The 26,672-nt window shown below is 43.5% G+C and overlaps 1 protein-coding gene across 1 annotated transcript in view; it reads left to right on the forward strand.

The window, feature by feature from the left end:
- The window catches only part of LOC111864984 (glutamate receptor ionotropic, kainate 2), a 502,412-nt gene that overhangs the window by 399,820 nt on the left and 75,920 nt on the right, over positions 1 to 26,672 (forward strand). The gene's annotated exons all lie outside the window — the stretch shown is intronic.

The following is a 26,672-nucleotide window of genomic DNA, read 5'->3' on the forward strand; positions in this document are numbered from 1 at the left end:
GCGGGTTCAAACCCGGCGGAGGTCGTGGAATTTTTAAGGGCGGAAAAATTTAGGGAACAAGTCCTCCGGGAGGGACTTTAAGCCGTGTGTCCCGTGTCGTAGATTTACGGCACGTAAAAGAACCTCATGTCTCTGGGAGACCTCTGAGCTAAATTACAGGCCCTTTTCCGCCCAAGTAGTCTCCAATGCCTGTGGTGGATGGGGGAAGCATCAAGGTACCGGGGGCCGACCTCGTTGGCTCTACGGGGGCTGATGGCACGCACCGTTAGCGGTAGGGTATGGCGATAGTAGAAATTAAAAGGGGGACGCAGAATGGACAAATAACTGGTCTAAGTGCATGGGGAAACCCACCACCTCTCATAATACGAATACGAATACACAAGGAACTGACCCCTCCTTGAGGAGCCGCCAATTCTGCAGCTACTCAACAATTTCCCAGCATTTTATGGAATCCGAAGGTTCATTACCGTGTTGACAAACGTCCTCCACTGGTCCCTATCCCGAGATAGATCAATCTAATCCATACAATACCATCCCATCCTATCTCTCTAAGTTCCATTTTAATATTGTCCACAAAAAAACCATCAAACACAAAAAATAATTCAAATATTCCAATCTAAAGTCTTGCGCTCAGTAACTCAAGCACCTTGGTTTGTCTCAAAGTTTTCTCTCTATAATGATCTGCAAATCCCATTTGTCGTAGAAGAAATATATAGATTGTCAACATTCTACCATCAAAGCATACTCGGACACAACAAACTAGGTGCAGAAATCAGCAGCCCACAAAATGTAAGAAGAAGCTTGAGGAGACAGTGGCCGTCTGACCTACACAACCCGCAGATGAATAAAAACTAAAACCTTCATAATTCCGTTACAGGGATTACACGATTATCTTCAGTGGATGACTTCTCTACTGAAGACACCCACTTCGAGTAAATTTACTTATTTCTCCATAAAATGGAGGGTAGACTGTAAATATGAAATTTAAATAACATTAAAATCTAAGATTATAAATCTAGAGATGATTACAGATAATTAAGTCCACTCATAAATGTTCTGTGTAAAATTTCGTCTGCGCGATGTGGTCCGATCAAAAAAGTCGAAACAAGAAGGTTCTATGACCATACTTGTCCAGATTTTATAGTTCTGTGAAAGTATGGTCCAACTTGCGTGGATATTAGACTGCACTAAATATCTCCAACGTCACCCATAGGCGAATCCTTTAACAACAGTTTCTCTGCCGTCAGCAGTCATCATTTTCAAGAAATGTTTAATCAGAAGTTATTTTAGAAAACTGTAATTTGTATTCTTTCACTAATTGATGTTATGATTACACTGCGAGTACGAAAAGCGAAGCCCTAGTCTTCAGTACTCGTACTTGTGTCTAACTAACAAACACCATGGAGCAAAGTCCTTCTTGAGAAGCCAATAATTGCTCAGGGACTCAAGATTTTCCGAAGGGCAATTACCGTGCTAGAAATCGTAAAAGCCTGTCACTAGTTCCCGTTCTGAGTTAGGTGAGCCCACTCCTTACTCTTCCACACTATTTCTTTCATATCCATTTTAGTATTATCCCCCGATCTACGCGTAGGCCTTCCTAGTCGTACTTGTATCATGTTTTGCAAATTTACAACGACGGAGATTGATACAGGTTACTTCAAAGAGTTGAAGATTATGGCCAATGGGATGAAAGTTTAAAGGGAAATTAAGCCACAAGATACAGAGAAAAACAACGGACTAGAGTTGAAAATGGAAAGTGAAGTCTTTCCTTCCTCCGTAAGAAAAAACGAAGCGTTAAGTTGTTTGAGAAAATCGTCTTGTCTTGCTACCTCTTTTTCCTTAAAAAGAAAGTGAGGGGTTGGTGAGGTATGGAGGCGTTATCATGGGGATTAAACCCCCGTGTCGATCAGCTTAAGTTAAATCTCACCCGGAGGAAGAGAGGTTGAACCTACTCAAAAGTTAATACCTCCCACTCAACCAAACTTCTTTCAAAACTCACAACCAGAATACACAAAAAGTTCTTTTTATTCTTGTTGTAGTGGTGGAGTGCTAGCATTCTGTACATGGTGGCTGTAAAAAAAACTTGAATCAATGAACTCTGTAAATGACTCAGTGCCTGAAATAAATAGGAAATATTTTTTTTCCTGGGGCGCTACAGCCCCAATTTGGGCCTAGGCCTACCTCCATGAAACTCTCCGTTTCACTTCGGTTTACTAGGTCTTACACATTCGGTAGGACTCCTTGGGCGGATGATCAGCTCGTCGCAAGGCCTCTAACTGTACACAAACACAGAAAACCGCACATACACAAACACGAAACATCCATGCCCTGAGTAGGATTCGAACCCACGATCCCGGCTTCCGAGCGAGCGAAGACAGTGCACGGCTTAGAACGCTCGGCTACCATGACCGGCTAAATACGAAATATGCCAGAATGTAATCTGTTCTTTGTCTGTTTCTGTGGGGGCTGGAGAAAAGTGATTTGTATAATGAAATTCTAAAACTGCGGCAGCAAAACCTAAACGTTAGAAGCCGATAATTGGACAGCCTGCAACTGAATACGACCCTCAACAACTTCCATCCATCAACATCCACCAACATCCTCCTCTATTCTCAAAATGGAGATTTCCAAAAGGATGTTCCCAAAAATTCTTTATGCATTATTCCCCCCCCCCACCCCAATACTACGCACATGACAAAGCTCTTACCCAGACTTCAGTAACCTTACAATGCTAGGCGAGCTGTGTAAACTAGGAAGTTATTTTAGGTAATGTCTTAAATTAATGTGGCGTGTTTGCTCAAAGCAAGAAATGTGGAGGCACAGAAACAGCCGTTGCTAGGTAATGACAGCACGTAACAGCAGAGGAGGTGAGATGTGACGCGTACAGCCTTGCTATGCAACAATTGAGTAAATTCGCTTCCGCGGAAAAGAATACATGCAACAATTCAAAAGCTGTGTTCTTCACTGCGGTCCGTTTCGAGGGTTATATATCGATTGAGTCAGTGTACCATGTGGAGGCGGAGTCGAATACCTCCATCGTAGCTTGCGAGTCGTAGAAGGCGACGAAAAAATAATGCAGTATAAAGTCTTGCTAGAATTTGTGGTTGATAGATATACGGTTCTGACAGGGGAGACTATGAACTGTATTGTCTTGTGGGATGGCATGATTTGTAGTCCAGCAGAAGTTGTCAGACGTTTCGGAGGAAGTTACTGATATCATCTTCAGGATCTGGAATAAGCCAGGCAAGACATTAACAACTTGATTCTTTCTAGATGCTCACTTGGCTGACTCTTCCACTCTGAAGAGAGAAACAGTAATTCCGGCGAAAGGTCGCTGAAAATTCTATCAAACTAGAAGGCATTACATCCAAGAAGAAAATACTCTCTACTTACTTCATATGCATTAAAATCGATGAAAGTTCCAATTATGGAAAAACATCCAAGTGTCCCAAAGGGATTCAAGTAAATCTTGGTGCTTCAGAATATCAGATCTACGTATTAATCTATGTGCAACGGTTCTAGTGCCACATAATTAATGTGCCAGCAGTACATTTCTGCCTGCGAGTGACCTCTGAGAGACTACACCGGGAGCATAGCTCGTTTAGCTAACGTAAGCAGCTTGAGAAATCGACTTATGATTCTGGATTTGTCTCGTAATATTTTCATCTGACTTACTTCGCCAAATTTGAGGAAGTCTTTAAAATAGGACACCATCGCTCTTTCCCTCACAATGTTCATTGATTTACACAATTCTCTGCAAAAGAAATAAACGAGATATATGAAACAAATACCAGGTCGTTATTAGTGACTTCTAGTTTAATATTAAACGGATTACATTACGATGCATTACACGTACTTAGCAACGGACTCTTACCCATCAATGCCACAGACTGAATGATGATGCTCACAAGCCACTGAGACAAGACACAGTATATGATCTAACATCTATTACTTCTTTCAGAATCCTCCATTAGCGTATGTAAGTTTAGAGACAAACGATACTTTGAGGTGAGACACACCATGGGATACAAATATTGTTTGTGGACATTATCCATTATCCCACAGATTCGTCTTTGATACGGACTGCATTGAAAACGACGTCCACAACAATTTCTCTATTGCTGAGTGCATTCGTTGCCGCGGGAATGTACGAGTAATAACCGAGCCGTTGTCAACGAACGTCCTAGCAACGCTAGGAGGGATACACATATAAACAAACAGACTGAGGGGGACTTGCCATCTTACCAGCTTACACACTCACCTACTGACTCGCTTACTTACTCGTGTTTTCTGTGCGTTACTTACAGACGATATTAGCAACTAACAAACTAAATTCACTGAGCTGAGCCCTTCTTGAGGAGCAGCCAAATCTGCAGCTATTCAAGAATTTCCCAACATTTTATGGAACCCGTGGGTTCATTACCGTGTTCACAAGAGCCCTCCACTGGTCCCTATCCTGAGCCAGATCAATCCAATTCATGTCCCATCCTGTCTCTATAAGATCTATTTTAATATTGTCCACCCATCTACGCCTTGGTCTTCCTAGTGGTCTCTTTCCTTCTGGTTTTCCCACCAATATTCTATATACATTCCTCATCTCTCCCATTCGTGTTGCATACCCTGCCCACCTCATGCTCCTTGATTTGATCATTCTAATTACATTTGGAGAAGAGTACAAGTTATGAAGCTCCTCATTATGCGGTTTACTCCAACCTTCTGTCCCTTCATCTCTCTCTTCGGTCAAAATATGCTTGAGGAGACATTATAAAAATGAGATATGAAAGATGAGGTTTATTAACTCAGAATCTGTCATCTCCTGACCCGTATTCCTGTTTTAAAAATAATATTACCTATGCCATCGCCTATATAACTGTCCAAAGATATGAAAACCATATTTTCAAATCTTCTTAAGAATTCATTGCACCAGAAAGTATCGTTCATCTTAATGTATTACATTCAGGAATTGGCTAATATCCAATGGTAATCAAAATTATTACCTAAATCCGTGATTCAGTTTCATCCAAGGAAGCATGAACATGGTAATACGTGGTAAAAACCTTACTTTATTTCTTTCAGCACAGAAGTTATCCTATTTACGACCTTGCTTAACATGAATAAACTCCGCGCTCTTCCCACGGAGTTCATTTGAGTGTAGGATCTGGGGTTATGAAGAATTCCGTCTTCTGTGATATAACGGCGCGTATCTGGTGAATGTCAACCGACGTATCGGAAGGACATTTCGCCTCTATCTTCAGGGTCTAAGAATAAGACAAAACAAGAAGACAGCAAGAAGCGGATAGAAAGCAGTGCTGTTTCAACGGACTACACGGGGTCATGTACAGAAAGCAGAACTCTTGTATTTATGCGTCTTGTATGATTCTCAAAATAAACAGTAACTTTTTCCCTTAAACTGCACTAATTAATTGGTTTTTAAAACGGAGATGCACGATGTTTCCTGTGAGATAGGAACTGAATTTTCAAATAATATTTAGAAGAAATTCTTGCTTCAAAGGGTGAAAAGAAAAGGTGAATATTCTTTCGCTTGTTTTTCTCATATATTTTAACATAATTTCAGGATGTGCGACCTCTTCTTCAACTTTTGTGTTCCACACATTTCTCAATTTATATTCCCCCATAAAGTGATTAGCTTACTCAGATTAAGAGTCACGATTTTAATAAAAACGCAGCTTAAATTAATTGTCATTTAATAAATAGACATGGAGGCACGCGGCAGCTTAGTTGGTTGAGGCACTATGCTGTAAGCCGGAAGGTAGCCGGTTCGAGGTCCGATGAGGTGGATTCTTTTCAATTGACCTAGTCCTTCCAACCGCACTATAGCCCTGGGGTCGACTCAGCCTCTGATAGAAATGAGTAACAGGAATCTTCCTGGGAGAGGGGGGTAAAGTCGGCCTGCGCGTAAGGCTGACAACCTCGCCGCCATCTGTGAGCCGATTGTCTAGATAATGTGCGAGCCTCAACGTCTCACAACCCTATGGGTCTCCATGGCCTGTTACAGGGATAGCTTTACCTTCTCTTTAAATATACAGAAATGGGGGAACGTAAGACCGTGTGGTGTGGTGTGGTGGAAGTAACCGATAGATACAATGCAATGAACGGCGAGGACACGATCCCGTACCACTCTGTAACACGCTCGGCTTGAAGATGGAGGCGGCAAGTTCTCCCGAAACACTGGTAGACTTCTACCGGAGTACAAAGCATTACAAATGAGAAGAGAGTAATTTTCCTAGTCACTGCCACATTAACATGTCCTCTCAAACGGCGAATGGAGTTTGTATAATGTTTCGCCTCGGGGAGTCGCTTGGTTTGCCTGTGTCGCGGCGTCGGCCCTGGTTTTAGCTATCAGAATTTATAAAGAAGAATCAGTACTGTTTTGCCCCCACTTCCCCTAAACTCCATCTACCACTAAAATCACATTTCCTTTCTTCCTTTCTTATGATTGTGGGTGGTCCGTGTTCATGAATGTTATGTCCATATTCTGGCACTCGAAGCCAGACATTTGTGACGGCCATTTGCGCATGTGTGACACGCGGTAGAATATAACAGTGGTTAGAAATCACATTTTCTGTGGCTCGTTTTACGACTCTGTTAAGAGCCAGACCACAGAGCTATAAATTCCAATGGTGGGATGATAGATGAATAGTGAAATCGAAAGGAGTTTGAAGGAAGCGGTTGTGGTTGAATCAAGCTATATCCGGCATGTACCTGGAGGGACTGACCGAGATTTGATCTCAGCATCTCCTGAAAATGTGTCTACAGCGTTGCCACTGTGGTAACCGGTTCAGTGAAACGATCTTTTAATGATCTTCTCTATTTCTTAGTTAGCAGATAAATAATAAGTTACATTTGCACAGCTATAATTTTGTTGTTCTTCTTCTTGTAGCCCAGCGGTTTCGGCCGCGCCATAGCTCAAGCGGTTAGTCACTGGCTTCCCACCGCGGCATACGCGTTCGATCAAGTGGGATTAGTGGTGGACAAAGTAGCGCTGGGGCGGGTTTTCTCCGAGTACTTCGGTGTCCCCTGCCAATCTTCATTCCACCAAACTCACCATCATCATAATCACCCGGGGCAGATACAACAGGCCAATCAGTGGCCGCCATGCCGAGTGAACCCAGTTGGACTCCCCCCCCCCCCCCTCAGCGAATTAATGAAAGAAACACAGCGGTTTCCAAAATGTTTACAGTTCGAGGAGCACCTGAATTTCATGCTGCTATCTGCGAAACTAACTGAAAATTTGATTATGACTTCATTCGAACTGTCCATCCATCCATCCATCCATCCATCCATCCGTCCATCCGTCCGTCCCTCCATCCATCTATCTATGTATGGCTCCACAACCTCTGTTGGACCCTGGCCACTTTTCACTTTCTTGACCTATACATTATACGAGTGCGAGGGTCGATCAATAAGTACCTGTGTTTGAAGACTCGTACACAGTCGATGGTACTGATTGGACGGGAATCGGCCAGTCGCAAGGCCTCTACCTATACGCAGAGCAACACAAACACAGGATAAACGGATATAGTCATCCATGCAACCATGGGATTCGAACTCACGATCCCAGTGTTCGAGCGGGGGAAGACAGTTCATGCTTCAGACCTCGCGGCCACTGTTATCTGCAAAAATTCCACTACTTAGGCGTAGGATTGAACCCCAGCCCTCTGGCATACCAGCCAACTGTTCTACCACTGAGCTAATTCTTGTCACTTCGAACTAGGTACAGTATCAGCATCCTAATAATAAAAATAGTAATAACAGCAATAATTGTGAAATCACGTCTAGCAAAGGCAAAACATAAAACAAAATAAAATTTATATAAGATACCGAGAGAAAACATAAGAGTGATAAATTCTATCTATCAGCAGTATTTTCATTTTCTTAGAGACTGGGAAAGTACCTCCATCATTCGATTTCAGCGGCGACAACATCAACTTTCCGCCCGGATATACGTAGTTTGGGACTGACTGCTGTAGTCAGAGGCCTCACTTCATGTATCGGGCGAGCGGGTTTTGAAAAAACTGTTTTATATATACTGTAGAACGTTATAACTGTAATATCAATTGTACTGAATGGACATTAGACACAACTGCGCGAATTAACAGCTTTGTCCCGGCCGATACAGACGTTATCCTGAGTTTTTCATGATTTTCCTCAGTCCCTCAAATTAAATTCCAGGATAATACGACGATTAGGCCATGATCGATTCCTTAGAATTCATCACTTATCCTATCATAGAACGCTATACTGTCTCGATAGTAGTTAAATAAGAAATCAAAACCGAAGTAGCACGCACCAAGAGACATGAAATCCATAAAACCGTTAGTCGGAAAACCTGAAGGGAAGAGACCACTTTGGGAGACGAAAACATAGATAAAGAAAACCGTCTTCTGGGATGTGGCGCAGTGTAGATCTTGTGTAAACCGACGTTTAAGAGGAACGTATCGACTTCATCTTCAGGGTGGATGGAGGCGATACGTTCCTCCGAAACATCGGTTTACACAAGATCTATACGGCGCCACATCCCAGAAGACGGCAATCTTTATAGGCAATCTTTATAGTCACCGCCGTGTAAACCTCAAATCTTACGAACACATAGGTTGATAATATTGTGACATGTTGCGCAATGAAGGACAACCCCTCCCCCCCAGCAGTGACGTGGCGGGTGAGTCAGCGCCCCGTCACCCCCCTCCGCGCGGTGACGTAGCCCCCGCACTGTGACGCGGCACCGCAACACAACGCCGCTGTTGACACGGGCAACAGGCAACAGCGAACGGAATAAAAGCCGGCTGAGCAGCAAGCGAGTTAGTTCTCAATTCTCGAGTTACGAATTCACAGCTAGTTCTCAAGGTACGAGTTAGCCAGGCAGTCAACCTTTCAGTTGTAGTCTAGCATTTGCAGTCTAGTATTTGTGATACTGCCGATGGCAGTAATTGTTAGATTGTGATATGTGTGATTGTAAGAGCGAATGTGGAATAAATTCGCTATATCAAATACGGCGAGAAATTATTTGTCGCGTTATATACCCAACACGTGACAATATTAAAATGGATACTATGAAAGCAATCTGCAACGATGTGGACTGGATTCAAGTGATAAGGAACAAAAAACATTGGTAGGTTCCAGTGAACATTCTCTTGAGCCTTTGAGGTTCCACAAAAATATTTCTTAAACAGCTACGTGGCTGTCAACTTCTTAAGAAAGAGTTTATACCATGGAGCTAGCGTTATAAGACAACACAATACCGAAATCAAATTCTGCATCCAGTTCTGAGAGCACTTGTTGACAAGGACATAGCATACATATATCACGGCAAGAAAAGTACAATAGGATTCGTACAAGCCGCCTGTCTCGTAAATCCGAGATGAAATGCAGCGTACAACTGGAATAGCGGTCGGCACAAACCGTGCATAAAACAACAAAGGGAAGGCAACACAAAAACACAAATCAGTAGTACAGACAAGAACCAGAATCAACACGCCATGACATGAACCCTTACTTACTCATGTCAGTCAAAGATACTACGTATGATTACTAACGCCCCACGGTATGTTTCCAGTATAACACTCCATGAAGACCTGAAAGTGCCGCTAGTAAAGGAAGTCATAAAAGGGAAAAGCACAAGATACCTCAACAAAATAGAACATGGGAACGTACTAATTCAACCGTTACTGGAACCACATAATGGACGAAGACTAAAAAGGAATTGGCCAGCCGACCTGAGAGGGTTAACGAGGACTTATCGCTGGATAAGCCCTATCCACGTCACGGAGAATACTACAGCTAATTAGCTTATAGAATAAAATGTAATTCTCATTGCTAATTTTATGTAAATAAAAAAAAACTTACTCATGCAGCTGAGCCCTTCTGGAGGAGCCGCCAATTCTGCAGCTACTCAAGAATTTCCCAGCATTTTATGGAACCCGAAGGTTCATTGCCGTGTTCACAAGAGCCCTCCACTGGTCCCTATCCTGAGCCAGATCTATCCAATTCATACCATCCCATCCTATCTCTCTAAGATCCATTCTAATATTCTCCACCCACCTATGCCTTGGTCTTCCCTGTGGTCTCTTTCCTTCTGGCTTTCCCACCACTATCCTATACACGTTCGTCTCCCCCATTCGTGCTACATGACCTGCTCACTTCTTCCTCCTTCATTTGATCATTCTAATTGACATGAACCCTAGCGCCCTGAAACAACTGAAAATTTCCCACAATTACTATATCCAACGTACAAACGCAGAAGGTCGAGGCTCCCACATTTTCTAGATAAGCGGCTCACAGATGGCAGTGAGATTTTCTTCCTTTTGCGCCGGCCGGCCGGCTGCGTAGTTGGTTGAGGCACTATACTACAGCTGGGAGGTCGCGGATTCGATTCCCGATGAGGCCATTAGATTTTTCAGTTGACCTAATCCTTCCAGCTGCACTATGGTCCTGTGGTCGACTAAGCCTCTAACAGAAATGAGTACCAGGAATCTTCCTGGGGTTAAAGAGCGGCTGGAGCGTAAGGCTGAGAACCTCACCGCCATGTGTGAATCGATTGTCTAGAAAATGTGAGAGCCTCGACGTATCACAACCCTATGTGCATCCACGACCTGTTGCAGGGATAGCTTTAAATTTTTACCTTTATTAATCTAGTTTATTTATTTATTTTCTCCCGCTTTTTCCAGCGTTCGCTTCTTTCTGTCCGCACTCTACTCCCCATTTCCTCACTTTGTTACACGTTAACAGGATTTGGTGAATATGTGTCACGCTCAGCCATCTCATCAGTACACTGGAGGTGTTCTTTTTCCCATTCAATTTCTAATGTGTTAACATTTGTTGTGCCGGGATATTTTACAATCATATTTAAGTATCTATTCTGTATCATGCGAAATTTTGGAATTTTGATTTTGGTGTAGAGGACCAAGCTTCGCAACCAGAACAGATGACTGGTCTAATGCATGTCATGTACGTTTGAAGTCTGATGATGAATGAGAGGTTGCTCTTGTATCTGCAAGGAGGTTACGGGTCTGAATTTCTTGTTGATGCCTTGTTGGCTAAAATATAACCTTCAGCGTCCATTTCCTGCCACGATGCCCGAGGGAACAACACATAAACAAAGGGCATACTGCAGATCACAGACGTAGCTGCTGAAACAGACTGTCTGGAATACACGAATCACATAGCTTTAAACAAGTGGACGACGCCCCTTACGAGGTGGATAGAATTTTAAGAAAGATTTTAATTTAAGTGGACTGCAACGCGCAATTTTAGTGCACATCAAGACAGCGTAACAGTTTAGACGCATCGAAACACCTGAGGATGGCCGTCTGTGGCTGAGACATGTCGTGTTGGTGTTGAATGGTGAATATTTTAATGATCGTTGCATTACTGACGGACTAAATACATAGACTTTAATTAAAGATATGCAACAGGATACTGAAATACAGAATTATGAGTAAAATTTAATTTGAAAGCCATTCCATTCAGCTAATATATAAACATACTGTGATATTGACAAGCAATGTAACCACGTCCACTGCGAAAATAAAGATACTGTAGCATGCAGAACCGTTGCCAAGCAATGACTATAAAAACAACTCCCGCTGCTAAGCAACGACCGCGGAATACGCAAAAATACGACAGTCGTTACTAGCAAACAAATATGCTTCCATGGCAAGAAGTGAACTACTACAATGAGGAGCGGTGTTTTATACTCGGGCCGTGCAGAGATGTTGTTATAGGCAGGAAAAGGTTTGGAATTCAGTTAGTTGAGTTAATGTGAGATGGCCGCCAGCCTGGGAATTAGTGCAGTGCAGGGAAGTGAAGATTTGTTTTGTGAGTTAGTCAGAGAACTGCAGTACAGTCGTTGTGAGTTGTTGCTGTTAGAAGCTGGTAGCTAAGGCACGGGGATAGTTCGGGAACTCGGAGTAAAGGGAATGTCAGCCGTTAGAAGCCTTTACAGAGCAACGACTGGTGAAGACACAGCAGACTGAAATGATTAATGAGTGCTGTAGTGGACTGCAGAGTGTGTGAATTAGTGAGAGCGCTATAATTACTTGTACGATCTGTAAGTGGTCAATAAATCCAATTACCAACCCAAACCTCGTCAAAATCACTCTAACACGTGAGAGTATTTATGGAGAGTTCTGTTTTCTGCAGTGAAAGGCTATGTAGTCTGCTGAAAGTCAACCAACTTTACGGACGAACATAACGCCTCTATCTTCACGGTTGAAGAGTAAGTTAAGCAAGAAACCAGCATGATGACTGTTACTTGCTTCACGTTGGCATCTTGACTTATTTTTCGATCATGAAGATGGAAATTATGTTTCTTTGTAACGTCGGTTGTCTTTGAACGGAGTACACGGTGTTATATCCCAAAAGGCAGAAGCCATCATAACCACCGATGGGAGAACCTCAAATCCTACACCGGATTCATCTTCTTATGTAAACTAAATGCAGTATTTCTACCGGATAAGAATAAAAGAACGTAAGAATGAAGGAAATAGAAAACGAACGGAAATACAAGAACTGTAAACCAACCCCGGAATACGCGCTAGTTTTGTCACCTTGGAGACTGCCTCGAATGTTTTTCTTTCCTGCCCCGGATATCGCTTCCAATCCTTCACTTTATTGCCACAAGAAACAGGAATTAGAACTTGTGAAGTCGATTCACAACTCAACAGGACGAGTTAACTTTCGCGTTATCCCGGTCCGTCCGCAAACACCCAGCAGTAGGCGAACAGCACGTCTTAAAACGTCAGGTCATTCTTAACCTCGACACAAATTTATGTACATAACTGAAGTCCGACTAGAGTTCTATCTTCCGTGATATAACACCGTGTAGCCCGTTTCGGAGGAATATTCGCCTTCATCTTGAGGGTCGAAGAAGAAGCCAAGGAAGAGACCAGAGTAAAAGCAGGTAGAAAACGAAACCAAGAATATGAAAGCGAGGTTTTCCTCCAACACATCGGTTGACTTTCAGCGAGCTACACGGCGTATCTCAGATGACAGAGCTGTTCATAACCACCGCTGGAAGACCCTCAAATCATATGAAGTCCACCTACTCTACAAACTGGGAGCCGGGTTAGCGTAGTCGGTACAGCGACTGGCTACGGGCTGGATGACCGAAGGGTCGTAGTTTGAGTCCCAGTAGGGTCAAGATTTTTTTTCTCAAAGTCGTCCAGGCCGGCTCTGGGTTCACCCAACCTCCTATCCAAAGAGTACCACTCACCTCCAGACAGTGTCAAGGTCAAGAAAATATGGTTCTATACATCCAGTCCCCCATACGCCTTCATGGCGTAGTGCTTACACATCACTATAAAAATACACCAATCTACAACACACGTTGAACATACATGAAATTATATTTCAGACTTTAAAATTTAAATAATAAAATTAGGAAAACGTATTGACACATGTTACGGCAGTGTACAAAAACACAACAAATTTTCCAACAGTTTTAACGGACCTAAATATGAACAAATGGGCTGAAACATGTTCTGCAATTAACTAATTAAATACCTTCATGGAGCGGAGCGGAGACACGAGACATGTTCAAGACCTCTCATCGTATCAGATTTCCATTGCATCTTGCTGTAGAGAAACGGAAAATTTTATTTCGTACGGGTGACGCTTTTAGGCCTAACAGCCTGTCAGACAACGCAGACAATTGTGATGCTGCATGCAACACAGTAGTATCGACCCTGTCGTCATACAGCATACGTCACAGTACACGAACACAAGTCGGCTTTCGTCCCATCTTAAAATGAGAGCTGCTCTACTTTAAAAATTTCATGACTTTAAAATGAACGTCGAATATTTATAATTAGAATGATCAAGTCAAGGAGGATGAGACGGGCAGGCTATGTAGCACGAATGTGGGACAAAATAAATGCATATAGGATATTGGTGGGAAAGCCGGAAGAAAAGAATCCACTAGGAAGACCAAGACATAGTTGGGTGGACAATAACGAAATGGATCTTAGAGAGATAGAATGAGATGGTATGAACTAGCTTGATCTGGCTCAGGATAGGGACCAGTGGAGGGCTTTTGTGAACACTGTAATGAACCTTCGAGTTCCATAAAAGCTGGGAAGCTCTTGAGTAGCTGCACAAGTGGCAGCTTTCCAAGAAGGGCTCAGCTCCATAAGTGAGTGAGTGGAATATTTATTTATATTTTTGATTTAAGGTTTCACATAAAATTACTTATTCTCTTGACTGTGGGTTGTTCCTCACATAGAAACGGGGGCTGAACCTCCCCATCACCCCACCCCCGTCCTTCCTCTCGGCGCTTGACAAGATCAACAAGTTCCCAACAACAATATCAGCCACTTGACTGCGCCCACAAAGAAAGGAACAAACATCACGTTTTAAAATCCGTCAGTCAGGATTCATAAGTGCTTCTTCTAAGGAGGGCATAAAGGCCACGTGACAGCAAGGGTGACTTAAGTAAGGTTGTTACATATGATTTAGCTTATGTTTCCTTCTTATCCCCCTTATACCCTTATGGACTTAGAAGATTCGACTATTTTTTCTCATATATTCTCTTCACGTTGATTTAGTCATCAATGGAATTTGTACCAACGTTGTATATGACAACCATTTCTTGGAATTTTTCGATTAACGGTAAGTGTTGTATTTTGGTATACTCAGAATCACCATAAAGTTAAAATCATCCTGTATATACTAAGCACAAAAGTACTGTGTCACATGTTGCTGATTCGACGCGGGGTTTACTGAACGTTTATAACTCGTAACTACATGCAACTATAAGTCTTGCCGACTTGCACATTCTGTAGATCGCTACAACTACAGCAGGCATAAATTCTTATGTTTGGTCAGTATTCGTTGCTAGGTAGCAGCTTCTAACAATATAATTCAATACTAACTCGCTTGCTGTCTGTCGGTTAAATTGCTGCTGGCCTTCGCCAGCACAGTCATTCCTGGCTTCAGTCTCTTCGACACCTATGACCAAGATTTTTATTCTCTCCTAGACATGTACGTGTTTCGAAATTGGGCCTGCTCTTTCTGTATAGGCGCTACGTTTGTTGCACCGTAGTTCCAGCACGAGTATATCCGGGCTGTCATGGAGTCCAGGTCACTATGGGCTCTGTGCACCCTTTGTCACTGCACTACACTAAGTAACATTTATACAAGATATACAGAGGTTGCCTGTCAATGCAGGCTTGTGCAGCAGGTTATGCCTTAACTTATGCAACTACTCTGATACTGCACTTAGTCAGCTGAACGATCGTAGGCCTGACCGCCGTCAAGTTTAAGCCTCTTATACTTCATATGTCTGGCTTCTCCTTGTCCCGTACCACGCAAATTTGGATTTAAATGGGTTAGGATTACTTCCGCCTAAATTTATATTGTGACATGACGCCTGAAAGCCGATATAGCGGAGACAGAGCAGACGTTCATTACTAAGCAACGATTCGGTAAGCAGGTTCCGCGCAAATGAACCCGCAAGCAACAACAGAAGAACTGCCGTTTCTGTGCAACGGTGAGGTAAACGCACCACGGTAACAGAGGAACTGTTACGAAGCTGTGTTTTCTGTTGGGGCCGCCCAGAAACATTACAAGAAAATAGTGTAGCTTTGGATCTGAAATGAAAAAGTGATCCATCGAGGCTGTTGGCGTACTCTGCGTGTAAACCTTTCGACTCTTGGTATGCTCCCTGTTCACAGGACTCGCCAGTAGATTGTACGTGTTTGAGGTGAGGGATAGACTGTTTTGGACAGTTCATTTAATCCCTATGAGGCGTGACGAAGTAATCAGTATTTATTACACAGAGAAGGAAGGAGATCCAGATAGCTTGTTATCTGTATATTCGGCTCCGGGGAATTGCCTGTTACAGCCTGTGTACAAATCAAATATTTTATGATATCCTGTGAATTTCATTTGTGCTGGGCACGTGGTAGAGTGTAACTCATGTAAATTAACATTTCAAGGGGAACGTGAGTAGTTTTGCTGACAGGCCAGTGGAAGGGGGCCTGGCGTGGGGTTACTAAGACATTCAGTATATTCTATCTTCGTGCTCTGTGGTTGATACAACGTAGTTAAATAACAGACGAATGAATACATCAGTCATTCTTAAAACCATCTAGGCCCAGGAGATGTAGTGTTAATATTTAGCTCAGTAGGTATAGTGACGGGCTACAGGCTGGACGGTCGGGGTTCGATTACCGACAGAAACAAGATTATTCTTTTCTCCGCAGCGTCCACACCGGCTCTGGGGCTCACCTAGCCTCTTATTCAGTGGATACCGGGGGTCTAGACCCTGAGGTATAGCGGCCGGGACGTGAAATTTGCCACTCATTTCCATCTAGTGCAGAGGTCAAGAATTGTGGAATGGCATAGTGTTTAATTAATTAAGAACAGGGACAATTTCATATTTTGTTTACCATGGGAAAAGGGACAGAATCTTAGAGGTCTAGATAACTGTCGGTAAACGCGAGGGCCACTAGACTTCCCAGTGTGGCCCACGGGGTTTAGTTATGCATATCCAATATGGAGGACGTGGTGGCAGGAAAACAGGGACAAGTTTCTCACTGGCGTCTCGCAGTCCATAAAATTGAAATGTGATTCTAAATTATTTAAACAGAAGTCAGATTTCGCTGGAGGTCCTGAGTCCATCCAACCTGATCAAAATTTCACGTCGCTTTCTCCGTCCTAGAGTAAATAATGGCTTGGGGGGGGGGGGCACGTACTTCATGCTCCATATGCAATCCACCAAATACTAACATCAAAATTTCACCCTAACGTAGCCCTTCCAGCATTAAAATAAACACATTCCCAAAGAACGCATTAAGGACTCTGCTCAACTTCCTTCCTCTACTCACAACCTAAAAAGTGCATTTCTTAAACTTCACTTTCTTCACTTACCAACGCTTTACCCGCTCTCCAACATACTTTTACCACAAAGATGACGGGCCACTGACTGGGAACCATCGAAGCCTGAAATATTTCGCTCACTATTCTCTATCCGCTAAAGTTGGTACTAACTTCGCCGACAAACGGCAGTCGCTCGGTCGGTATAGTTCGCTTGCGGACTACAGGCCACGGAGTTTTATTTTCCTTTCCAGTCTTTATTCTCCCTCTTCTTCGTTATTTAAAGGGTTAATCGTAATACTCTGTAATGTTGAAAACTTAACGCTTCTTTTGCTGTTCTTCGGAAATGCCAGTTAAATGCCTCGAAAAGAAGGGATCGCGAGATGGATGGGGTTAAAGACTTCAATCTCTTGTTATTATGATTTTAACTCTGAAAATGTGAAACTCCCAGAAGCTCGAAAATCCTGTAGTTTATGATCAACTTCGTAAATTCCAAAGCGGTTATAATCTGAAGCTATGCCTGCATTACAGAGATATGGCTCTGCAGTGAACTTCTTATGAGATGTTAAGCTTCTGAAATTGCTGCAAGATTACACAGGTGCACGGTGTTTCGTGATTAATGTAATAAAGACGAATGAATACTACTAGACTCAAAAAAAATTGGCACGGCAGATTTTACGGCAAAATTTAAGTTACTCTTTGCTGAATGTCGACACGAGCTGCTCCATTAACACATATACGAACTCTGTCACACCCATTCTAACATAGCCATAAATTACGTTTCGGAATGGAAGTAATTTTACATGACACCTGTAAGCAGGAATAGTTGGTACCAATAAAAGGATAAATAAAAAAGGGGTGAGAGTTAAAGAGAGAAGAAGTGAGAACAAAAAAGTAAGAACCGAGTAGGTTGGTCTAATGGTAAAGCTCTTAGAATTGTATTTTGGAGGTCATAGGTTCGAAATTTTGCTGGGACACCGGCTACGCCGGTCAAAATATTCTCATTCCGTAGTCAGTATAGCGACTGGCTACGGGCTGGACGACCAAGAGGTCGGAGTTCGAGTCCCGGTGGCGGCAAGAATTTTCATTTCTTCACGACGTCCAACCGGCTCTAGGGACACCCAACCTCCTATCGAACGGGTACCGGGGACCCCTTCCCTGGGGATAAAGCGGCAGGGGCGTGAAGCTCACCACTCACCTCCAGCTAGTGCCGAGGTCAAGAAAATATGGATCTATACATCCACTCCCCCATACGCCTTCATGTCGTAGTGTTTAATTAGTTAAGCACAGGGGCAACTTTACCTTACCTTACCCCGCTCTCAAACACCCTCAGTCGTTCCTCCCGTGATGTCAGGGACCAAGTTGAAACATACAATAAACTGGAACCAATCTTACGTCATAAGCTTTTGTGTCAGTATACGGATTTGAAAAGGGTGAAATAGGGGGACAGGAGCAAGAAGGGAGCACTTGACCAGACCGATGTATGAAAGTAGTCAGAGGAAAAGGAACCGATATGTTAGACCTGCTTTATTTCTGAGGAGACTTTACCTTTTTCGTTCTCTTTCCGGTATATTTTGAGAATCAGCTGAAAGCATTATACGATGGTTGGATGGAGACCCTTCAGCATAATCATGGTCTCCCATGAAACTGGCTGAACTTCAGTTCTGGTAAACGAGGGAACATATTCCAAACACTTGCCTCTGCGTTGCACCGTTCCGAACACTCCAGAGTCTTTATGCAAAGTACATTGCTCCCTGCTTACATATTTAAATTCCATTCAGAATGCGATTTCAAGTGAAGAGACAGACGTCACATCAATGGGTCTTATGTTTCGTGGTTTTATAATCCTCTTTCTCCCCTTTCTATAAAGGTTACCTAATGTTGTTCTGATAGTGAAATCTGGGGGGGGGGCAAAATTGACTGATCACATAGATAAAGGCCGGGTTTTTTAACAGGTTTGTTAGTAGCTAGAATATACAGCGCAAAGAGTGGAATAACTCATTAAATATGAATGGAAAAGGACTTGGAAGGAAGCGGAAAAGTCCTAACGGAGGTACTATCGCCGCGTTCGGCCGCCCCATAGCTCAAGCGGTTAGTCGCTGGCTTCCCACCGCAGCGGCCCGGGTTCGATCCCGGGTCTGGTCAAGTGGGATTTGTGGCGCTGGGGCAGGTTTTCTCGAGTACTTCGGCTTCCCCTGCCAATCTTCATTCCACCAACTGCTCCACAATCACCCTCACCTATCATCTGGGGCTGGTACAATAGACCAGAAGTGGCCGCAGCACAAGGGACTCAGTCCCACCCCACTAGCAATAAAAGAAAAATCCCCGCGTTTGCCTGGAAAGACTTAAGAAACTATGAAAAGCCCCAATCAGAATAGTCGGTGTCCCAACCGGAGTTCGAAACGCACGCTTCCTTAATGTAAGTTTAGAGAGTTACCGTTCCACCAAGATGGGCCTGTAACTAGAACGGAAAAACAATGAAATAACACTTAATTTTGGCCGTAAAACATGCTGTATTTATATTTATTTACAGTTAACTTGATGGCGCTGTCAATATTTCGGATTACATAATGTCGAGTAAAGAAATAATTCGTGAACAATGAATTCTAAAGGATACAGAAGGAAGTGGTCGTGGCCTAATTTTATATACTATCACGCTCAGTCGGTATAGCCACGGGCTACGGGTTGGACGGCTGGGGTTCGGTTCCTGGCAAGGTCAAGTTTTCTCTCCTCTCTAAAGCGTCCTGACAGGCTATGGGTACCACCCAGCCTCCTATCCAATGGGCACTGTGGGGTCTACCCTGGGGATAAAGCTGACGTGGCGTGAAACCCACGACTCACCTCCATCTAGTACCGAGGTCAATAAAAGTAGAGCTATATCTCCACTCCTCCATACACGTATGTCTTCATGGCGTAGTGTTTACTTTACCCTATCACTGAATTTCTCTCAAGGGATTAAGAACGCCAACGAAGAATCTGAACCAGCCAAGACGGTCTCAGCGCCCGGATTTGAAATCTGAACCCCTGAGTATGCAGGAGCGCTAATTTCTTGAGTGCAAAGTTCGGAAGAAGAAGAAGAAGAAGAAGAAGAAGAAGAAGAAGAAAATGGGTCAGGATAACAGTAAAATTAAACTTAGTAAATGAGATTGTAAAACCGAGAAGTGAACAGAACTGGCAATGCAGCCGCACTATGGCCCTGGGGTCGACTTAGCCTCTAACAGAAATGAGTACCAGAATTTTTCTGCAGGTAAAGGGCGGCCGGCACCTTACGCTCACAACCTCACCGTCATCTGTGAGCCGATCGTCTAAAACATGTGGCAGCCTCGACATCTCACAACCCTACGGGCCTCCACGGCCTGTTACAGGGACAGTTTTACCTTTTTTGAATCTTGCCTAATGGCGGGACTCCGGACCGACTCTGTAGACACGAAAGCTGCTCCGTGGGCAAAATGCAGGATTACTGAACACTACAGTAAGAGGAAGTGATCACTACGCTTACAAGGGTTGACGCTGGCCCCGCTAGTACTGCAGCTTTGGATTGTATCCGCATTCATACACTCGGCCCGGAAGCCAGCAGTTGTGATTTTTATGCAGTTTTCTTAATAATTTTCACATGGATTTTGATACATTTGGTAACCAAATGAGCATTATTTCTGCACTGTTCATAATTTATGGAAGTCATAGCACAAGTAGGAATCTTCCTGCAAAATTTGAAGTTAAGTGTAAGAAATTAATGTTTGCATATTTTCCGGTGGAAATGCGGGACAGTAGCTACCCTAGGGGCAGAGCAACCGAGGTATCTCGACGCTTCCGTTTACTGGCACAGCATAGAGGTCGTGGGGTACCGGGATCTCTCTCCTCGGAGTTAGAAGCTGTCGCGGCATGAAGCCGACATTTAATTTCTATCTGCTGCCAAGGTTAAAAATGACTGGCGCCATAACTACTGGGCGATACGTGGCGTAGTATTTAATCAAGTACAGAGACAACTTTAGATTTACTTGATCCACTTCTATGAATCAATTTCAATATATTCTGGCATGTTGACTCCTTGCTAGGCAACGGCCGCAAAACAAAAACTATACAATAGCCGTTGCTAAGTAACGGCTCTGTAAGCAATGGCCGTTGCTAGGTAATGGCTCTGACAACAGACAAATGCAACAATTTCACAGCAACTGCACTGCACTGCAACAGAGGAGCGGTGTTTTCTGAGAGATCCGCTTAGCAATAATTGAACAGCAAAAGAGGAACGGTGTTCTCTATGCGATCCGTGCCGATGTTATAAGCAGGGAACTCGGAAGAATGAGTTAGCTGTGGCACAGCCGCCAGCCTGCGAGGAACTGAACCCGGGAGCAGGGGAATGTCCACTGGTGCAGACACAGCAGACTGAGAAGATTTAATGCGTGCTGTGGTGAACTGCAGAGTGTCTGAATTAGCGATAGCGCTACAGTTACGTGTGTTTACGTTCTGTATGTGTTCAATAAATCCAATTACCAATCTAACTCCGTCTATAGTCACTCATATAGGTGAAAATATTCTAGCTTTGCTATTTTAAACGAATATGTATTTTTTTATTGCTAGTGGGGTGGGACTAAGTCCCTTGTATTGCGGCCACTTCTGGCCTATTGTACCAGCCTCAGGTGATAGGTGAGGGTGATTGTGGAGCAATTGGTGGAATGAAGATTGGCAGGGGAAACCGAAGTACTCGGAGAAAACCTGCCTCAGCGCCACTTTGTCCACCACAAATCCAACTTGACCAGACCCGGGATCGAACCGGGGCCGCCGCGGTGGGAAGCCAGCGACTAACAGCTTGAGCTATGGCGCGGCCAAACGAATATGTGAGAAGGATATTTTAATAGTTATGATTCTACAATACGTGGTAGAGTCGTTATGGAACTGCGTGAGGTTACGGCAGGAAAATGCGCCGACAGGTGTCAGTACGCCCTGGTTGGACGTAGTACTAGTTCAGCCGCTAGATGGATCTACAAACATTACTCTCTCTGTCGTCAGCTATCGCCATTCTCATGAAAGATTTTTTGTTTTGTTTTTGGGGACAGTGTTTCTTTAAATCTGTATTTTGTATTGTTTCAAAACTGGATGTTATTACTGGACTGTGACTGCGTGAAGCGGAGCCACCGCTAGGACAAAGTTCTAGAAAGAGATTATATTACTGAGATTTTGTTGTGTTTAATGGTAAATAAAGGCTACAAAGTATGAAAATAATGAATCACAGTGTACATGCCAGGTACATCAGATAAGTTACTACATATGGAGAGGACTTCCCCTGACTTCTCACAAGTTCTAAGCATGGGTTGGACACAAATTCAACCATCCTGAAAGTGTAATACTCTATTCCTAAAGCAGCTTCCAACAGCTAGGACAACAAGCTTTCCCTGAGGTACAATTTAAAGGAAAAGCTTCTTATACTTTTCCTCCACCCCACCCTTGTCACGACCCGCACTTCTCACACTTATTTCGTTAAGGAAAACGCGAAAGGCAAACTTGTGGACGGGTCTGTAAACGTCTGGGAGCCGATAGTACATTTACTCGTATGTATTGCATAAGGGGATATAAATACTTTCGTATCGGTCTGGTGGAAGTATGGAAGGGCTGACACTACGTGTTACGGGGTTAAGAAACACGATCGATGTTAACACAACGTTGCGAGGAATCGATCTTAAATGAAGAAAATCGACGGTATTGAAAATGACAACCTTTCTGATCCACAATCAGACATCCTCCCTAACATTCGCCGGTCATGTGTTTATCACCAGAGTGCAGAACGGAAACATAACATAAGAAGAGCTAACACAATTTTTTAAAACATGGTACAGTTGAAGTATGAAGAGGCGGGGTAGCGCAGTCGGTATATGACTGGATACGGGCTGGACTGGTCGGAGTTAAGAGTCCCGGTGGGGGGGAAGACTTTTCACATCTCTATGTCGTCCAGACAGGGTCTGAGGCCCACACAGCCTATCCAATGGGTACCGGGGCTCTTTCCCCGGGGGTAAAGCCGCCGGGGCGTGAAGCTGATCACTCACCTAAAACTAGTGTTGAGGTCAAGAAAACATGGATCTATACATTCACTCCCCCATACGTCTTAATGGCGTAGTGCTTAATAAGTTAAGCATGGGGCAACTTTACCTTTACAGTTCAAGTATAGTAAGTCCTAGCTTAATGCTGCTCCAATTAACGTTTCTTTATTACTCTTATAATATTTTCATACCAAGGCTCCATGCAACGTCGTGTTAACTCGCTATTAAGTCATTTCTCACAGAATTTAAGTGAGTGGTCCAAGAAGAGGGTTACTCGCCCAAACAAGAGTTTAATGTTGTCGAGACCGGGCCGTCATCCACCACTCGCTGCTTTACCTTTGGCCATCAGTGAATGTCATGTCACACTAAGTGCTAAACATACGGTACTATAGTTTGTAATTGCACGTATTTACAGTCGATTATATGTTCTCTGGACTGCAGTGCACATTATGGGAGTACAGCCACCTGCTCACGCTGGTATCTCGCTCGAGAATTTCTTATAACCTGAAGATGGAGGCAATACGTTCCTCCGAAACATCGGTTAACACAATATCTACACGGCGCCACATCCCAGAAGACGACATTTTTCATAGCCACCGCCTTAAAAACCTCAAATCGTACATAGGGAATAAGTGTGTTAACTGCATTCACTGCCTCAGGATAAGGAACAGTATGGGTTTCTTGGGATGATGTTAATATACCTTCTGATTTAGCAAAAAATGAGGGTAATTCTTGACAAATTCGGCGACTATCAGCTTTTCAATTAAGACCCTGCCCCATCTAATTTGTTAGGCAGTCAGGTAGGTAACGTCATAACAATGTGCGAAATGGAATTACTCGCAGAGTGGATAATTTTAAGTCCAGTGTGACGTAAAAGTTTACAACACTTCAGTCTTTTTCACCTTACATGTTTCGATTCTTTTGACTGAAAATTATCCACTCTGTAATTAGTAGTGTGACGGACCAAAATGAGACAAATGGAATTACTCGTATCAATGCTTCTTCCTCTCTTATGTCACTGAGTTCTCTTCTGTCTCTTAGAGGCAATGCCATAGAGGTTCACATTGTCACGTGATGGCGTGACCATATACGGGGTTTGGAATGGTAACTGGATTTACTGAACTCTTACAGATCCGTGACTAGAAGTAACTATGAACATTTCACTAATTCACACATTTTGGAAATTACTGAAGCACACACTGAAGTCTTCTCAACCTGCTGTGTCTTCACCAGTCTTCGGGTAACAGCTTTCAACGGTGGACGTTCCCTTTCCTCCGGGTACCCGAACTGTCCCTGGCCTCGACTACAGCAACTCTAGACTGTCTCTAAACCTGTCCTGCTTATAACATCTCGGCACGGACCGCGTATAAAACACCGCTTCCCATTATTTCTTATATCAAACTGTTGTCGTGAAAATATGCTTCTCTGTGAATCCGTTACTGAGTAACGGTCGTTACTCGGTAACGGCTGTCTCTGCTGGCTTCACATTTCTTGCCTTCAACAAATATGCCACAATATGTAATGAACATATCAATAATACCGGGAATTGTTCCAATGTAAAGAATCTATTTGTAGAGGATAACACAGGAAAACGTGTCACATATCGGTATACCAAGCGGAACTGGGATCCGTGGCAATGCTGTTTGAGAGGCTCCAAGATTTTCCGCCAATGACGGCCACAGGAACAGGAATCCGCGTTGTTTAGCCCTTCAGTCCTCTTCTTGGGTTTCCTTCCTTTCGTACGTTCGTCGTCCTCCTATCCCAACCCCATCATTCCAGACACATTCCCCCCAAATCCGCCCTTCCATCGCTTTATAAATTCCTGGCAACCAAAACATTTATTGGTCTTCCTTCCTACCATATTTTCTACTTAGTAGTTTTACTTCCAGGTCACGCGGTAGCTCAGTTGGCTGAGGCACTACGCTACAAGCCGGAAGGTCACGGGTTATATTCCCAATGTCATCAGATTTTTCAATTCACCTAATCCTTCCAACCGCACTACGGCCCTGGGGTCGACTCAAGCCCCTAACAGAAATTAGTACCAGGAATCTTCCTGGGGGCAATGGGCGGTTGGCCGGTGTGTAAGGCTGACAATCTCACCGCCATCTGTGAACAGATTTTCTAGAAAAATGTGAGAGCCTCGAAGTATCATAACTCTATGGGCCTCCATGGCCTGTTACAGGAAGAGCTTTACCTTTTTACTTCCATTTTTCTGTTTCATTTCGCACCAAATTCCAAAACGTCGGCCATAAACATTTTTTTAAGCTCTCAGTTCTTACACGAGGCAGAACACAATATACAGCGAGTTTCCCAATGTGAGTGCGCGCTCAGGCGGAAGAGTCGGACGCTGTTCTTATCAAGTCGGGCTGACCCATAACGCGTAAGTTCGCTTTATGGGTAAGCTGCCCAGAAAAATCCAGACGAAGACGAATAACAACACAAAACACAAGACCTGAAGCATTCACAAAGGTCAAGGTTAATTAATTAAATACCACGTCATGAAGATGTTCATAATATTTTTGCCGTCAAAACCTATCCTAAAACAGTTGTCTTCAAACTAATATTGTGATGTATACACCCATTGCTCCCACCCACAGGTGTCTCCACCTTGTCGTGGTGGTGGAGCTTGCGTGACTTTGATCTGGAAAGCTATGCCGGCGGTAGTTTAACTACCGGTAGGATCACCCATGCCGGAAATGTCAGAGGGTAGAGTCCAGACTAAGAGAGATATCCTGGTCCTCCAGGTTGGGAGTTGGGCATGAGGCTGACAACCTCATCCTGTAAAAAGAATTTTGTTCAGAAACCTAATAACCAGCCTCGGGTCACCATGGGTGGATCCATTCCTATGGCAGCACACACTGGGTGTGGAGACTGGTTGTAGAAGAGGGAAAGGCTCATCCAGGGCTGTAGAGCCGAATGCTAGGTAGGTACACCCATTGCTAGGCAACGACGCGGTAAACACGCCTCGTCAAAAATACAGGCTGTATTTTCTGCGTGGTCCATGAAAAGTTATAAGAAGTGTTCGGCAGTACAGAAGAGTAGAGAAATAGTCGAGGAATGAAGTCGAGTTTCGAGACGCCAGCCTGCCGGGGTATGAGCTTGGGAGCAGAGAAATTGAGTTGAGTCGAGCCTTCGGAATTGGCAGCTGCAGAATAATGGAAAGAAAGGGATTAAGTGGTACAAAAAAGACTTCTTGTGTGATTTTAAGTACCAGTGAGACAGTTAAAAATCCGTTGCCAGGATAAGACTAATGAAGGTTTGAGAACCCTAGTGCGTATGCAACGGTGAACTGGAAAGTGTGTAGATCAGCTACAGCCCTGTAATTACCTGTAGTCTCGAACTGTGTGAATGTGTAAGGTGCAATAAATCGAATCATCCAATCCAAACGCTGTCTTATAAGTTACCCCTAGAGGTGACAATATTCTTTAATGTCCTATTTAATATTATCCTCCCATCTACATCTGAATCCTCACAGAAGCTCTTTCCCTGAAGTTTCAGACAAAAAAATAGATATGAAATTTTAATTATGACTTCCACCGTGAAGAATTGGGCTAGAAATCGTCCGAAACGTCGACAGTACTTGTATTTCTGGACAAGGTAGGATATCTAAAATACGATGTCGCAAATACTTATAAATATGAAATCCTCAAATGTCGTGTACGAAGAAAAGTTATTGATTTTTAATATTAACTGCCCCTCTGTACAGGACGGAGCATTCAGACGACAGCTCTACCGGTGCATCTTGCCAGAATTTCTCATATAGAGGCTGAACAGGGCGAAGTACAACCACGGAGAATGTAATTAGAG

Source organism: Cryptotermes secundus, unplaced genomic scaffold, assembly GCF_002891405.2.
Source record: "Cryptotermes secundus unplaced genomic scaffold, Csec_1.0 scaffold209, whole genome shotgun sequence".
Classification (NCBI taxonomy): domain Eukaryota; kingdom Metazoa; phylum Arthropoda; class Insecta; order Blattodea; family Kalotermitidae; genus Cryptotermes; species Cryptotermes secundus.